Source organism: Leptonychotes weddellii, chromosome 14 (genome assembly GCF_054177405.1).
Source record: "Leptonychotes weddellii isolate Sample4059 chromosome 14, ASM5417740v2, whole genome shotgun sequence".
In the NCBI taxonomy this organism is placed as follows: domain Eukaryota; kingdom Metazoa; phylum Chordata; class Mammalia; order Carnivora; family Phocidae; genus Leptonychotes; species Leptonychotes weddellii.
In genome coordinates, this window is record NC_138382.1 from 33,179,906 (window position 1) to 33,196,244 (window position 16,339).

At 38.7% G+C, this 16,339-nt stretch overlaps 1 long non-coding RNA gene across 1 annotated transcript in view; it reads right to left on the reverse strand.

The window, feature by feature from the left end:
* Positions 1-65: 65 nt before the first annotated feature.
* LOC145717193 (uncharacterized) overlaps positions 66-16,339 on the reverse strand; it is a 94,372-nt gene continuing 78,098 nt past the window's right edge. Inside the window, exon 6 of the long non-coding RNA XR_014140259.1 lies at positions 66-442. This is a non-coding gene — a long non-coding RNA (uncharacterized LOC145717193). The remainder of the gene's footprint in view (positions 443-16,339) is intronic.

Here is a 16,339-nt window from a genome sequence, read left to right on the forward strand (position 1 = left end):
TATTGAGATGTGATTAAGGGTAGCTAACAATTACTGAACATGTACCCCTTTATGTACATGTTCACCTACCTGCATTTATTAACTCATTTAATCCTGACAACTCTAATACCTTGAGTAGATTTAGGGGCTCAAGCCATAGCATGTTTTCTCTCCTTCCATTGACAAGCTCTGCTTTGTTTCACTCTGTATATTAACCTTATTTTCTCCTGGCAAATACAAGCTTTTCCTTTTTCTTTTTTAAATTTTTATTTGTTTTTCACTGACGTATAGTTGGCATATAATATTAGTTTCAGGTGTATGAAACAGTGATTCAACGTGTGTGTGTGTGTGTATATATATATATATTATGAAATGCTCACCATGATCAGTGTAGTTGTATAGGCTCTTTCGTGGGAAAGAAGACAGCCAGCAGCCCAGATCTACACTCCTATGGCTTGCAATTCTAAAGGAAGAATGTAATCTTTTATATCAGTTTTAGCAGAAAAACCCATGGACGACCGAGGAAGAAGTAGGAGTTTTAGATGGTTGACACATCAGGACAATGTGGAGTGGGGAAACATTTTCCAAATGAGAATGGGGAAGAGAGACGGGAGAGCAGCTGGGCAGGACAGTCAGGCACTGTGAGAGCTGTCTAGTTCAGTCTCTGAAGCAGCAGGAGCCACTGGAGGTTGTGTTTTAATTGAAATATATTTGACATAAAACATTGTGTAAATTTAAGGTGCACAACATGTTGATTTGATACATTTATATATTGTAATATGATTGCCATTGTAGTGATAATTAGCACCTCTATCATGTTACATAATTATCCTTTCTTTTTAGTGTTTGGAATAATAATAAGTGCTAGTCTCTTAGCAGGTTCGATGATTATAATACAGTATTGTCTATACTCCCCATATTGCACATTAGATCTCTAAGGCTTAAAAAAAGAAGTGAGAAACCACGAAATGAAAAGACATGGAGGAAATTTAGGTACATATTAATAAGTTAAAGAAGTCATTCTGAAAAGGCTACATACTATACTAATAAAACTATATGACATTCTGGAAAAGGCAAAACTATGGAGACAGTAAAATATCAGAAGTTGGGGATAGGGAGAGATGAACAAATTGAGCACAGAGAATTTTTAGAGCAATAAAACTACTCTGTATGGGGGGCCTGGGTGGCTCAGTCATTAAGCGTCTGCCTTCGGCTCAGGTCATGATCCCGAGGCCCTGGGATCGAGCCCCGCATCAGGCTCCCTGCTCTGCAGGAAGCCTGCTTCTCCCTCTCCCACTCCCCCTGCTTTTGTTCCCTCTCTTGCTGTGTCTCTCTCTGTCAAATAAATAAATAAATCTTAAAAAAAAAAAAAAAACTACTCTGTATGATACTTTAATGGTAGATACATGTCTTTATAAATTTGTTCAAATCCCCAGAATGTACAACACCAAAAGTGAACTTCAAAATGGTCTATAGATGGGGCACCTGGGTGGCTCAGTCGGTTAAGCATCCAACTTTTGATTTCAGCTCAGATCATGATCTCAGGGTCCTGAGATTGAGCCCCACATCAGGCTGCAAGCTCAGCACAGAGTCTGCTTGTCCCTCTCCCTCTCTGCTCCTCCCCTACTCACTCTCTCTCTCAAATAAATAAAATCTTTTAAAAAATAAAGTATACTATAGACTCTGGGTGTGTTGATATAGGTTCAACAATTTTAACAAATGTACCACTCTGATGGGGGATATTGATAATGGGGAGGCTATGCATGTGTGGAGGTAGGGGGTATAAGAGAAAACTCTGTATCCTTCCACTCAGTTTTGCTGTGAACCTAAAACTGCTCTAAAAAATAAGGTTGAATAAATGTGGTAGTTTTTTTTTAATTCAAAAGCTAAAAAAAAAAAAAGCAATGGTATCACTGGTCATGATCCCCGGAGAATCTCTCAAGGAGGAAAGACAGTCTTTAAAAATTCCACATGGAGGGCGCCTGGGTGGCTCAGTTGGTTAAGCGACTGCCTTCGGCTCAGGTCATGATCCTGGAGTCCCTGGATCGAGTCCTGCATCGGGCTCCCTGCTCGGCAGGGAGTCTGCTTCTCCCTCTGACCCTCCCCCCTCTCATGTGCTCTCTCTCATTCTCTCTCTCTCAAATAAATAAATAAAATCTTTTAAAAAAAAAATTCCACATGGAGAAACTGAGCCCCTTATGTACTGTTGGTGGGATCAGAAAATGGTGCAACCACTGTAGAAAACAACAAGTTTCCTCAAGAAAAAAAACATAGAATAATCCAGCAATCCCATTTCAAGGTATATATCTAAAAGAATTGAAAGCAGAGTCTTAAAAATATACCTGCACACATATATTTCATATCACAGTTGCCAGAAGGTAGAAACAACCAAAATGTTCATCAACAGATGAATGGATAAACAAAATGTGGTCTATACACACAATGGAATATTATTCAGCCTTAAAAAGGAAGTGAATCCTGTCCCATACTAAACCATAAATGAAACTTGAGGACATGATGCTAAATGAAATAAGCCAGACACAAAAAGATGAATACTGTATGATTCTACTTCTTTGAGGTTATCTAAAGTAGTCAAACTCATAAAAGGAGAAAATAGAATGGTGGTGGCCAGGAGCTGGGGGAAGGGGAAGGAGAGGAGTTGCTATTTAATGGGTAAAGAAATTCACATATCTAAGATGAAAAAGTTCTGGAGATCTGTTTCACAACAATGTGAATATACCTAACACTACTGAACTGTACACTCAACAATGGTTAAGATAGTTTTTTAAAAAAAGAATAACAATATTCACTGATTTTTTTAAAAAAATCCACTGGGAACTCTTTTTTTTTTTTTTTTAAAGATTTTATTTATTTATTTGAGACAGAGAGAATGAGAGACAGAGAGCATGAGAGGGAGGAGGGTCAGAGGGAGAAGCAGACTCCCCGCCGAGCAGGGAGCCCAATGCGGGACTTGATCCCGGGACTCCAGGATCATGACCTGAGCCGAAGGCAGTCGCTTAACCAACTGGGCCACCCAGGCGCCCCTCCACTGGGAACTCTTACCCACAAGCCTGAAATCACTAAGGATCTGGCACAATTTGAAGACTGGTTAATCATGCAATGAGCATTCTTTATTATTGTTTAGGAAAAAATCTCAAGTCTTTACTGACAGGTAAAATTACAGGTTCCCAACCTGTTTACTATCAACTCACCCAACCAAATCCATTTGAGATGGGGGAAAAAATATAATGAAAAGTTGTTTTTCCTGAAGTTTCCTTTGTTCAAAGTTTCAAATTATCTCTTCTGAATTTCAGGACTAATAGCCCTTATTTAAACTTTTTCTAAAATTAAATTTTTTAAAAATTAGAAACATTTCCCCATGTCTAGGAACCTTGCAGGGTCTTCTCTGAAATAAGATCAACACACTTCTCAAAACTTTTGCACATAAAGTGGTAACTTGATAGCATGTAATATTTAAGAGCAAATATAATATTCAAGTGTACAGAATAAACTTGGCTTCAAATAAGAGATAAAAAATTACAAGTCAGACTTTCTGGAGTCTACCAATGCTTTCTCTTGTTCCTTAGCTATGAGCACTTGCCCCTATCCACCTCCTTTCACCTTCTAAACCCTTGACTAAATTTTCCATACTATGTGGGAATGAAGTAAGAATGTGCAATTTCAGAAAGCCATTCCAGCATATCCAACATAAATGACACTCATCAAGACTTGTTCACAAGAAGCTACAAGCATTTAGTTATGGTCTTTCCTTAGTTGAATCTCCGTGCTGTACAATTCTGTGGTTTGCAGAGCATGTTTAATACACCATGCTTTTGGTATTGTCTATTTCTAAGACCAATAATTCAAAGGAATTATATAAATTATTTAACTTCAATTATATGACACTTATCACTGTATCTTGCCCTGGTAAGCATGTAAGAAATGGCATTGATGACAATGATAAACTTGGGTACATGCTCCAAGGCAATATCACAGAAGGGTCTGCACCCTCTCTCCTGGCATTAGCAAAAATGTAGTTAGGAAACCAACAGATTCTGGGAGCCATCTTGGAAGTCCATTGTAGACAAAATGGAGGTAAGATGGCTAAGCAGAAAGCAGAGATGTAGTTACAAAGACAGGGTCTGAGTGGAATGATCACCTTGTGTTATGCTTTGTTTTTGTTTTTTTTTCCTCTAGCATGAGGTCATTTCATGCATTCATCTAACACTTATAAAGCACTTACCATATGCTGGGCACTATCTCAGTGTTGGAAGTATAACGATGAATATAATACATGTAAAGAATTATGAAGAGTCTGAGATGTTATCCTCCTTGAAAGCTAACAAGTTAGCCTGCCACAATTTCATGGATGCTGGTGGAAGACAGAAGACACACGGGTCTGAGTTAAAGGATAGTCTATTACTTACAACAATAGCTATAGCCCATGTACGAACATTTGCATCCACAAGACAATGTAAAGAGGGTCATATGATACTTGCAATGCAAGTATGCAATGATGTACATTATAAAAGAGGAACCTTGGGGCGCCTGGGTGGCTCAGTTGGTTAAGCGACTGCCTCGGCTCAGGTCATGATCCTGGAGTCCCGGGATCGAGTCCCGCATCGGGCTCCCTGCTCAGCGGGGAGTCTGCCTCTCCCTCTGACTCTCCCCCTCTCATGCTCTCTCTATCACTATCTCTCTCAATAAATAAATTTAAAAAAATCTTAAAAAAAAAAATAAAAGAGGAACCTTGAGTTTAGGGAACCTGAATATTTTATTATGGGCAGTAAGCCTGCCTGTCCTTTGTCCTGGAAGAAGACCGTATCTTTATTATACTGGACAATAAACAAACCTGCCCTCTGCTCTGGAGGGAGACGCTATGTCTACCTTGAAAGGCTATTTGCTCAAACAACCTTGAAAGGGGAGTACAAAATAAAGGCAGTACCTTTGCTCATGAGACGTGCAGAAACACAAGACACTCATGGAGAATTATCTCCCCCAAGTACAGTCCCTACTCTCAAGAAGCTTCGAATTTAAAGAGGGGTGACAAATGTTAAAATAATAATAATAATTGAAGATGGCAGGTAAAATGATAGTATGTATACAAGATACTATGGAAGAATCAAGGACATGTTCTGAAACAAGAAGAACATTCAGAGAAGCCTTCTCAGAGGACCTAAATGCTGGGGCTGACTCTCAAAGGAGGAAAAGGACAGGGCAGATATAGAAAGAGGTAGAGATCATTTTAACAAGAAGTCTCTGCAAGACCAAAGGCATGGAGATGAGAGCAGTGTGCTACAAGGAGAAAAGTAAAAGAAGATGGACATCAGGGCAGCTTAAGCATGAGGCCGAGGGTAATGGGAGCTGAAGGGAGACAGGCAGGCAAGGCCTAGAGTTTGGAGAGCCTTTCATGTCTTGCCAAGGAGCGTGGGCTTTGCACTGCAAGCACTGGAAAGCCACTGGAGGGTTTAAACAAATCTTGGATTTGCATTCGCTAGATCATTCTCAATGGGAAGGGGCCCATATCTCTGGCTTATTGTTGTGATTTGGGTATGATATGGCAGGTCATCGGTGTCCCCTCCAATCCCTGGTGACATATTGTCCAACACTGAGTATGTGTGTTGCCATCAACCACCCTCGTGAATGTGTCTCGGATGATCCAGCAGGGCTCCTTGCTCTTCTCGGCCCTGGGTAAATGTGCTGTCACTCGCACATTCAGCCCCAGTCTCCGGCAGGCACCCTGGGTGTTTCCGGGAGCATACTTATCAACGCTGTTGTCTTCAGAGTAGTTTTATCTCAGTCCCTGGGGTTGTAACAGTCAATGATAAAGGTATCCAGTTCCGTGTCTTCCTATCATCCAATTTCCTCCCCTGACAAATGCTATCACTGAAAAATAACAGAGAATTTCCTCACGTCTTCTGTTTCTCTTAGCATGGTCCCTCCAGAGCATGTTAGCCTAAGTGTTGTTGATGGAGGCACTGGATGCCTGGGACAAGTACGAACACTAGTTTCTAATCATGGATGAAAACTTTTTATCGTTTATTTGCATGCTAATATTTTTAATCATTAATTTATGAGGAATGGGAATGTAAGTCTTTCTAGAATTCTTGAACTTGGATCTAACGGAACATTTAGCTACACATCACCAACAATTGTTTGAAACTAAAACACACTCTGGATACTTTATCATCTCCAAATGCTACAAATGACTCCTAGATCTGTCACAGTTATGATTACCAGGGATCAAAAAGACCTGAGTGGATCCCAGAAACTCCATCCCAGAAAAAAACTCAAAACCTAAATTTATCCTTCAATGCACTCTTTTCATGAAACATCTGACCAGCCACATTTCAGCAAAACCAATGCTCATGGCCACAGTGAATGGAGGAGGAATTTATTACCTATCTGGTCCATTCTTTTCCATTGATCGGTTATCTTGCTCAACTTCTGCAAAGGCACCTTCGAACCAAAGGGATATTTGTCAAATGTTTTCATCTTCTTAAATAGTGACATCTCTAGAATTGATTCTTCACCATCTTTAACAGAAAGTGTATTGTGGGGCTCCTGGGTGGCTCAGTCAGTTGGGTGTCTGCCTTTGGCTCAGGTCATGATCCCGGAGTCCTGGGATCAAGCACCAAGTCTGGTTCCCTGCTCAGCAGGGAGTCTGCTTCTCCTTCTCCCTCTGCTCCTCCCCTGCTCATGTTTGCTCGCTCACTCTCTCTCTCAAATAAATAAATCTTTAAAAAAAAAAAAAGAAAAGAAAGTGTATTCTATCAAGTGTATTGCAACCCTGGGTTCTTACAGTGACCCTTAGGGTTTTAAATGCATAAACTACAGCATCCAACGGGCATCACTTTTAACTTAGCATGTGAAGAGAAAAAAGATGTGAATGTTCTAATTTACTCCAATGTGGCTGACTTCAGATAAGCATTCATTACTCTAACTGAATATGGCAAATAATACACGATACAATGTTTTGGAGGCTTCTTCCAGTTCCAAAGCTAATTCATAGACAATAACTTGTTTGATCATTATAAACACTGTAGTTTTGACATTACTTTTCTGTCCATCTCACAGATAGAAAAATCAATGACTTTTAGCTGTGCTTCTGTACCAAGAGGCTGTCTCTGCGGCTTCTAGTCACAGAATGTATTCACAGAGTTTCAAGGGATGACAGAGATGAACCAGTGGTGGGTCTTCATTTTACAGAAGAGAAATTCAAAACCCAGAGATATGCCCAAGTTCCCAGAACTCATGATGGAAATGAAGCATGAATCCAGGTCCTTTGAATCCAAGCCAGGGTTCCATATTATGTAGCTTGTGCCTTTGTAATATATTCCACGACTTTTAATTCACCTATGATAAGACAAGCAGGAGTGGCTCGCCAATCTCAGCATTTCCATCTGGAGTGGTTTCGAGTAGTCTTCCATGTGTCGGGGTCACTACTGCTCCAACCTGCTGAAAAAAGGGGTGTATGCTGCACAGCCCAGCTCTAACTACTCCTGCTACTGACTCTCACATTCAAAGCTCTATCTTCAACATAAAACGTCACTTGTTCACAACTGAAGCACCTCCAAGAAGACTGAGATTTTGAATTCACCAGACTAGTGTTATATAACAGATCTATAAAAGAACAACAGAGTGGCTTAGCCATGCATGGAATCATGGATAAAGGAAAGCTTTGGCATTTACAAGTAGCGTGACCTTGGAGAAGGGTCCTCATCTTCCAGAATCTCAATTACCTGGTGTATAAAATAGGACTAACCCTTTAGACACCTCCAGGAGTTGACATGAATTTTTGGAACAATATGCTCAAAAAGTCCTCTTTAACCTCTGGAGTAACAAGCAAATGCCATGAGATTAGCTAATGCATGCAAAGCATTCACATGGTAAATATAGCATGAGAAATTCGCCATAGATGTTAACTATCATTTTATGTAGAAAACAGGACACTTTTGAAAAACTGAGTGTAGTAAATTTTCTTCCACAATGCAGATTCAAAATGTTTTCTAGAAAAAGTACTAGCTTTAGGATATTTATTTTTTTTTTAAGATTGTTTTTTTTTTTAATTTGACAGAGAGAGACACAACAAGAGAGGGAACACAAGCAAAGGGGAGAGGGGGAGAGGGAGAAGCAGACTTCCTGGCAAGCAGGGAGCCCGATGCGCGACTCGATCCCAGGACCCTGAGATCATGACCTGAGCCAAAGGCAGATGCTTAACAACTGAGCCACCCAGGTGCCCGCTTTAGGATATTTAAAAAACATATTTTGAGGGACGCCTGGCTCAGTTGGTTAAGCATCTGACTCTTGATTTCGGCTCAGGTCTTGATCTCAGGGTCATGAGGTCTAGCCCTGAGTCTGGCTCTGCGCTCAGTGGGGAGTCTGCTTGAGATTCTCTCCCTCTCCCTCTGCCCCTCCCCAGCTTGCGGGATAGTCACATCTTTCAATTGTGTCAAACTAAACTGTTCCTCTTAACTTGTCTGAGGAAAGAAGTTTGCAATCTAGTCACCAATTATACAAATAAGCCAATAGAGAAATAAGTCAGAGGAGTCTATAAAAAGATATTTTTGACTATAAAGAGATATTTTTAATCCCTTCCTATGCAAGGGAAGTAGAGAAAACTCAGTTCCTCTGAAAACAAATTAGCATGTTTAGCTATAAGAATAATTGTTAGTTAAGACTATGGTGGTAATCATGTCACAACATATATCAAATCAATACATTGTACACCTTAAACTTAACGATGTGATATCTCAATTATACCTCAATTTTTTTAAAAAACAGAATAATTGTTAAATTCATAGGAGATTATCACTAACTCATCAGGTCTTTAAACAACAGCCTAGAAACATGTTTACGATTGCTGAATCAGATTCAAGAATCATTCTGATAGGAGGTACCCTCATCACAACACAGGATGCAGTGTATGTCTTTAGTATCTTCTAAGCCAACAGCCTTCAAAGTAGTCAGGAATATCTGGAGGCCCCAAGACCATTTCAGGGGCTCCAGGAGGTCAAATTATTTTTATAATAATAGGAAGATTTTTTTCTCTTATTCATTCATATCCTCTCCTGAGTATAGAATGTAGTTTTTCAGAGGCTCCGTGACGTGTGGTATTCCAAGAGATTAAATGCAGAAGCAGATGTGAAAATCCAGCTGTTTTCCATTTAGTCAGACATTAAAGAGATTTGCAAAAATGAAAAACACCACTTTTAAAATTATTTTTTTGTTTTCAGAATTATGGTTATTTTTTACCAACATATTTTTGGTAACATGTGTAAATTTATCATTGCTCCTTTGAAATAAATTAATAAATATTTTAATGTTTCTCCATTTTAATTTCTAGTACTCTAAATATAAATGTAGCTCAAATACACAAAAGCTTTTTAGGGTCTTCAGTAATTTTTTGAGTGTAAAGCAACTCCGAAACCAAAACCTTTGAGAACTACTGATCTAAGCAAATGTTTTGCAAACATTCTCAATCTCCTTGTGTAACAAATCCCGGATCAACAGTCTGGCTTTAGCCATAATAATATTAGTCCAAGACTGAATCAAAGAAAATAGGGCTTATGAAAGCCAAAAATTGAATTAAGGAATGTAGGGCTAATACTTTCTCCTCAAAGAATATTGGGCATATATTTTTTATGTCTCCACAAATCGTGTCATAGTTCATGATTCCATATTTACATTCATGCTTTTATTTAATCCTTAAATAGAAAAGGCATTATTCTTCAGATTTTACAGATGAAGAAATTGACCTAAAGAAGTTACATGATTGATCCATGACCACAAGTCCAACTGGCTGGACTAGGATTGAAACATAGATGTTTATAACTTCCTGTCTAGTGTGCTTTCCATGTAGAATAAAAGCATTGTATCTAAGTATTCTCCAAATAAATTTTGAACAGAATAACCCCATGATTCTTTTTTTTTTAATATTTATTTGAGAGAAGAGTGTGGGAAAAGGGGAGGAGCGGGGCGGGGGTGGTAGGGGAGGGAAAGAATCTCAAGCGGATCTGGGGCTGGATCTCACAACCCTGAGATGATGACCTGAGCTGAAACCAAGAGTCCCACGCCCAACCAACTAGCCCCCCAGGAGTCCCTAACCCCATTTTTTTTAAGTTTTATTTATTTGAGAGTGACACAGAGTTGGGGGGGCAGAGGGAGAGGAAGAAAATCTCAAACATACTCCCCACTAAGCGCAGAGCCCAACTTGGGGCTTGATCTCACAACCCATGAGATCATGACCTGAGCCGAAATCACAAGTTGGATCCTTAACCAACTGAACCACCCAGGCTCCCCTAAACCCATGATTCTTAATATTATTTCCCTGACATTTTTTCCTTCAAAAAAGTTAAATCATCTTTTCTCTAAAACCTACTTTCACCAAACCCGAAAGTAACTTAAGAGAGGCTAATTTTCTGGAAACACCTTTATCTTTCAAGGATAAAAATGTTAGATATCCATTTTGTCCTTGTATTTACTAAAAGCAAGCATGGTCTAATCTGGGTTAGAAGCTGCTTTAACACAACAAACTGATCATAGTTAAATACCTTATGAGTACCAAGTGAGTCTTTAAATTAAAAAAAGAAAAACAGACTTGGTCATTGTTTCCTAAGATCAGATGTTGAATGGTTATGTTGTGATTTACTGATAATTTCGTGTTTTTCTTTAAAGCTCTGCACAGTATGATGGGTTTTCCCCACAAGTTGATTAATTTCTGAAATTGATGATTAAGTGATGCCTGACATTTCCATTTCTGCTTGAGACTAATGGCATGCTAACTTTTAATTTAAGGAATCAATTAAAAATGACATTTAAATGTAAAACTTTAATTCTCTTTGCCAAATAAAGTGATATAGTTTTAAGCAGAGAAGGATCTTAGTTTTAACTTGCGGGTAGCTAAATGAAAGATTTAAATCATGAAGACAAGTTTTGTTATTTCTATATTCACAGGAGTGCCAATAAATTGAAGTGACTGAACCAGGTAATTAGAAGCATCTTTAACATAGATAAACAGCATGATTGTTAGGAAGACTGCAAATATTCATAAATATGAAAGAATTTTAATATTTATTCATGAATAATCAACCACTTTTAAAATACATCAATGCCTTGGACTAACAAGGAGCTTTTCTGACTTCTCAAAATAAGTATCAGACATTTGAGGTATGAGTTTCCAACTTTTATATTTGAAAAAAATTCAGATGGTTATTAGTCATTTTGTTATTATAATTCAAACTATGTGGAATTAGGGAGAAGGGGCAGGGTTTGAGAGCTGGAATAGAGAGTGAGGTAAGAATTTTTCTTTTGAAATGACCTTAAATCTGACTTGGGAATTCTAAGTCACCCCATCATGATTAAAATAGAAGATCACAAATTGGCCGAACGTTGATGCTTTGGAGCTGTTTTTATAAGTGAATGATGGAGCAAAACAAGAGAATGGAAAGGGGAAAATCCCTCAATCTCACAGTGAAGTGCCCTTGGATGGCAAGGGAATGGCAAATCAACACCATGTTGGACTTTCTCCTAAGCAAGTCATGACATGTCAGCAGCCATTAGCTTTAGCAAAAATAATCAGATATCCCCTTTCTCAAAAGGCCCCAACCATCACAGTCACAGATTAGGGCGTTTGATCGTCAAAGAATTCGAAGAGAAAGCAAGCTTTGAAAATGCAATTTACAGTGCTTTTTGCAAACTCCCCAAACTCCCCTGCCACGATAAAGTAGTCCTAGACAGCTGGAGAGTGAGGGAAAACAATTTCACCAGAGGAGCTGAAGAAATTCCCCATCCCTTTGCACAAACTCCTGCAAAGAAAGACCCTTCACAATGGTTATTTTCAGGCATCCCGGAGTTTATCTCAGAATTAAAAAGTTATCATCGATGTAAATTAATGGCCCCCACTCCACAGATTGAAATGGGAATTTAGAAAATAGGCACCATCCAAACAGGGTTGGAATCTCTTCTTTCTTCCATCTGAGGTCTATTTCAATGCATCAATGCATAATTTTAGCACATCATCTTACACTCTACATTAGAGATTTGTAGCATATGCTTTCAAATTATCCACTGGTATGCCTAAGTATTCATTACATGGATTATTTCTTTTCAGATTAGACTTAATTGCAATGTGTAACATAAATCTTGGCCAAGAAAGTAACTTCAGACATTTATGGCAGATTCTGCCCCACAGGCTTCGATGTCTTGGGCTCTGTTTTGTGGGCATGTAGGAGCATCTGCTAACTATCAGGAGGCCAGGCAATGCATTTTATGATGACTGCTTCCTGGAGAGAGAAATAGGGGCAAAAAACTTAATTTTTCACTATCTATTCCTTCAAATCTTAAATTAACAGAACTTTTACAACTAACGATCTGGTTTTACAATGATTACCTAGTGCTGGGGAAAACGTATTTCCTTTATAGCCACTTACAAGTAGAGGATTGCCCTATTAGGAGATCTTTTGGTGATGGGATAGATTACACATTTTTTTCAATCCGCCCCCAAGGCAAAACTGATTTAAGGAAATTTGAAATGGCCACAGCTTTTCAAACGTGTCTGATTCCTCAGTAACCTAAATACCATTTTACAGCATTTTTTTCCCCAACTATTACTTTATTTATAGTACTATGCTTAAGTTACATGGAAAAGACAACCAAGCAGTTCTGGCCCATTTCAGGAAAAGTTTCCAATCAACATCAATTATGTAGGGACAAATAACTAGGAATGGTGACATCTTTGGGTCAAGACTGACAAGGAAGGATGGGCTCTGGTGCTACAGTTCATCTCCAACAAGAACTTGGTTTTGTAACTTCCAGAATCAAACCAAGCGCTCCTATCTAAAAGTCTTAGCTTAACATCTAATCAGCAGGAAGCTGTTCTGTGGTGGTCTTCTGGGCAAGTGTAGGAACATAATCAAGCATTTAGGATGTGGTCATTTGACTTGCAGACCCTTAGTTCAGTTCATTACTACGCGACAAGTCACGGTAGTCACAGATCCAAATCCCAGGACAACTTTTAACCTCTCAGATAATTTACTTTCTGTGAGTTGCTCTTTGGCAGTATCTTCCTCCTGACTTAGATAAAAGAACACTATATCCGTATACAATATCCCTTATTCTATTTATAATCAGATCGTAGTTCACAACATTGTTAATTGCATAATGAATTTTTAAAATATTTATAAAGTGCCTAGTAAGCTACCAAGCACCTTTCCAGCATTACCTTACTTAAGCCTCCCAACAACACCGAGAGGAGAGTACGTTTATTCTCATTTTGCCAGTAGAAAATAAAGGCTTAGAAAGGTGCAATAACTTGTCCAAGGTCAGAAGCTAAGAGATGAAAGAACCAAGACTTGAACCCAGGTCTATCTGATGCCAAAAACCAGTTGTCCTCATGGGAAACCTATCTTAGGTCTAGTCACCCAAAGAAACTAACTTTCCTGGGTAACAGCATGATTTTCTTCATATATATGGCAAACATACAGGCTACATTGGTTCCTTTACTAGTTTAGCCAACTAAATCATCTTTTTTTTTTAGAAAACAATTTTTCTTTATAATTCATCTTAGAAAAATGTCAAGCAACAGACGAAAGTACTTTAAATATAACAAAATTCTGCCACCCAGTTTAGTTCCTGAAAATCGGCTCCTCCTAATGAGTAAAATAATTGATAATATGCAATGTTGGTGAGGAGAGATAAGGCAGACAATTCATATCCTGCTAGCACAAAAGAAAAGGGGGAAAGTCTTTCTGGAAAAGCAGTTGGCAGCTAAGGGTTTTTAAATGTCTGCCCTCTGACTTTGCAATATTACTTCAAGGACCCTATCCTGCACAAGGGAAATGGGACAGAAATTTATAAGTTTTTTAAAGATTTTATTTATTTGAGATAGAGAGCGTACAAGCCAGAGGAGAGGCAGAGAGGGAGGGAGAAGCAGACAGTCTGCTGAGCAGGGAGCCCAATTCGGGGCTCCATCCCAGGACCCTAGAATCATGACCTGAGCCAAAGGCAGACGCTTAACCGACTAAGCCACCCAGGCGCCCCTCTTTAATTTTTAAAACTATTTTGATGTAACTTCTCACTTATGGAAAACTTGCAAGAACACTACAAAGAATTCTTCTCTACCATCACTTGGATTTACCAATTAACATTCTGCTACATTTGCTTTATCTATCATTTTGTCTCTCTTTCAACACGTGCACATACATTTTCTGAGCAATTTGAGTAAACTGCATCCATCATGACCCTTTACTCCTAAGTACTTCACTGTGTGTTTCCTTAGGACAAGGGCGTTCTGTTATATAACCACAGTATAATGATCAAATCAGGAAATTTCATGCTTCTGCATTAATATTTTATAGACTATGTTGTCCCAATAATGTCTTACATAGCAACTTTTTTTCAGATCCAGGATCCAATCCAGGATCATTCATTGCATTCAGATGTCATGTCTCTTTAGTTTCCTTTAATCTGAAACAGTTCCTCAGCTTTTGTTTTTCACGACATGGATGTTTTTAAGTGAATACGCCATGCATTTCGCAGACTTCCCTTCAATTAGTGTTTGTTTTCATTTTTGGCAAGAACACTATGTAGGTGATATCATGTCCCTCTCAGCACATCACATCAGTAGGTACGTGATGTCAGTTTATCACATTATTGGTGTGTTAAATGTGGCCCAAGCCATTAGACAAAGTTTCTCTACTGTGAAGTTACCTTTTTTATTTTTTGGATTCCTTAGAAGTGGGTACATATGCAACACTTCATCAAACTTTCATCTACTATTGTACCATTTATAGATAGCTGTCTGAATCAGCTATTACTATAATGGTCATAAAATGTTGAACTACCTCTATCATTCCTGACTTTCTCCTTTAAGGAAGAGATTTTCTTTTACTTCCATTTCTTTATTATTTCCATGGACGCACAATTCCTATTTTATTCATAGGCCCTAGGATGGTCAACTTTACATGTCACTTTGACTGGGCCATGGTGTGCCCACATATTTGGTTAAACATTATTCTGGATATTTCTGTGAGGGTGTTTTGGATGAAGCAGATTGCCCTCCATATAGGTGAGCCATATCCAATCAGTTGAAGGCCTGGATAGAACAAAAATGCTGATCCTCTCCCAGGAAGGAGAAGTATTCTTGCCTGATAGTCTTCGAAGTAGGATATCAGCTTTTTTCTGCCTTTGGATTTGAACTGAAACATTGGCACATTCTGGGTTTCAAGCCTGCCAGCCTTTGGACTGGAACACAATCAGCTTTCCTGGTTTTCAAGCCTTCAGACTCAGACTGGAACTACAACATTAATTCTGTGGATATCCAGCTCCCTGATTCACCTTACAGATCTTGGGACTTGCTAGTCATCATAATCACATGAACCAATCCTGTATAATAAATATATTCTTCAGTTCCTTATACTATGTAATTTTTATATTATATACAAATATATATTTGATCTCTCAATTTGTGTTTGTCTTCATTTTTGGCAAGAACACTACATATATGATATTGTGTCTTGGATATCTGTATCTATCTCCTATTGTTTCTGTTTCTCTAGAGGACCCTGACTAAGACGGTTTCCTGTTTTGTTTTGTTTTTTAAGATTTATAGCAAGAGAGCGCACGAGCACACGTGTCTGAGTAGGGAGAGGGGCAGGGGGAGAAAGAGAACCTCAGGCAGACTCCGAGGGGCTTGATCTCACGATCCCGAGATCATGACCCGAGCCAAAATCAAGAGTCAGACACCCAACCAACTGAGCCACCCAGTTCCAGGCTCATCTTGGTTTTTCTCTTCCCTGGCCCTGGAATCTGCCATTATCATAAAGTCAAGCAGCACTACTTATTTTTAATGTGGTATGATATTTAAAAACCAAAATTCTGGTTTTTTTGTTTTGTGTGTGTGTTTGCAATAAATACTTTCTTATTGACTTTACCTCTTACACAAAAGATAGTGGACTATATATACTCCTCTGCCTTTTGCTTTTTTCACAGAAAATTACTGCATTTTGGCTTATCGAGCTATTTTTCCTTCTGTCTTACAATTGCATAATTCTCCTTGATATGAATATTCTATAGTTTCTTCAATAAACATTTCCTATAGAGATTTAGGTTATTTACAGTATTTTGCAATTATGAATAATGCTTCAATGATTACGCATATGTATTGTTGGCCATTCTTCAGTTCTCTGAGGTAGCAGATTGGTTGCATTCCTTCTACATCCTTCTCCTTGCTGAGAACTTCACCTTAGACCCTGAAACCATCTCTGAGATTTCAGTCTTCCTGGGGAGCGTCCTCTCCTTTCTTCTTGTTTCTCTAATGGACCACAAACCATTGATCGTAGAGGGTGTGCCTACGGTCCCC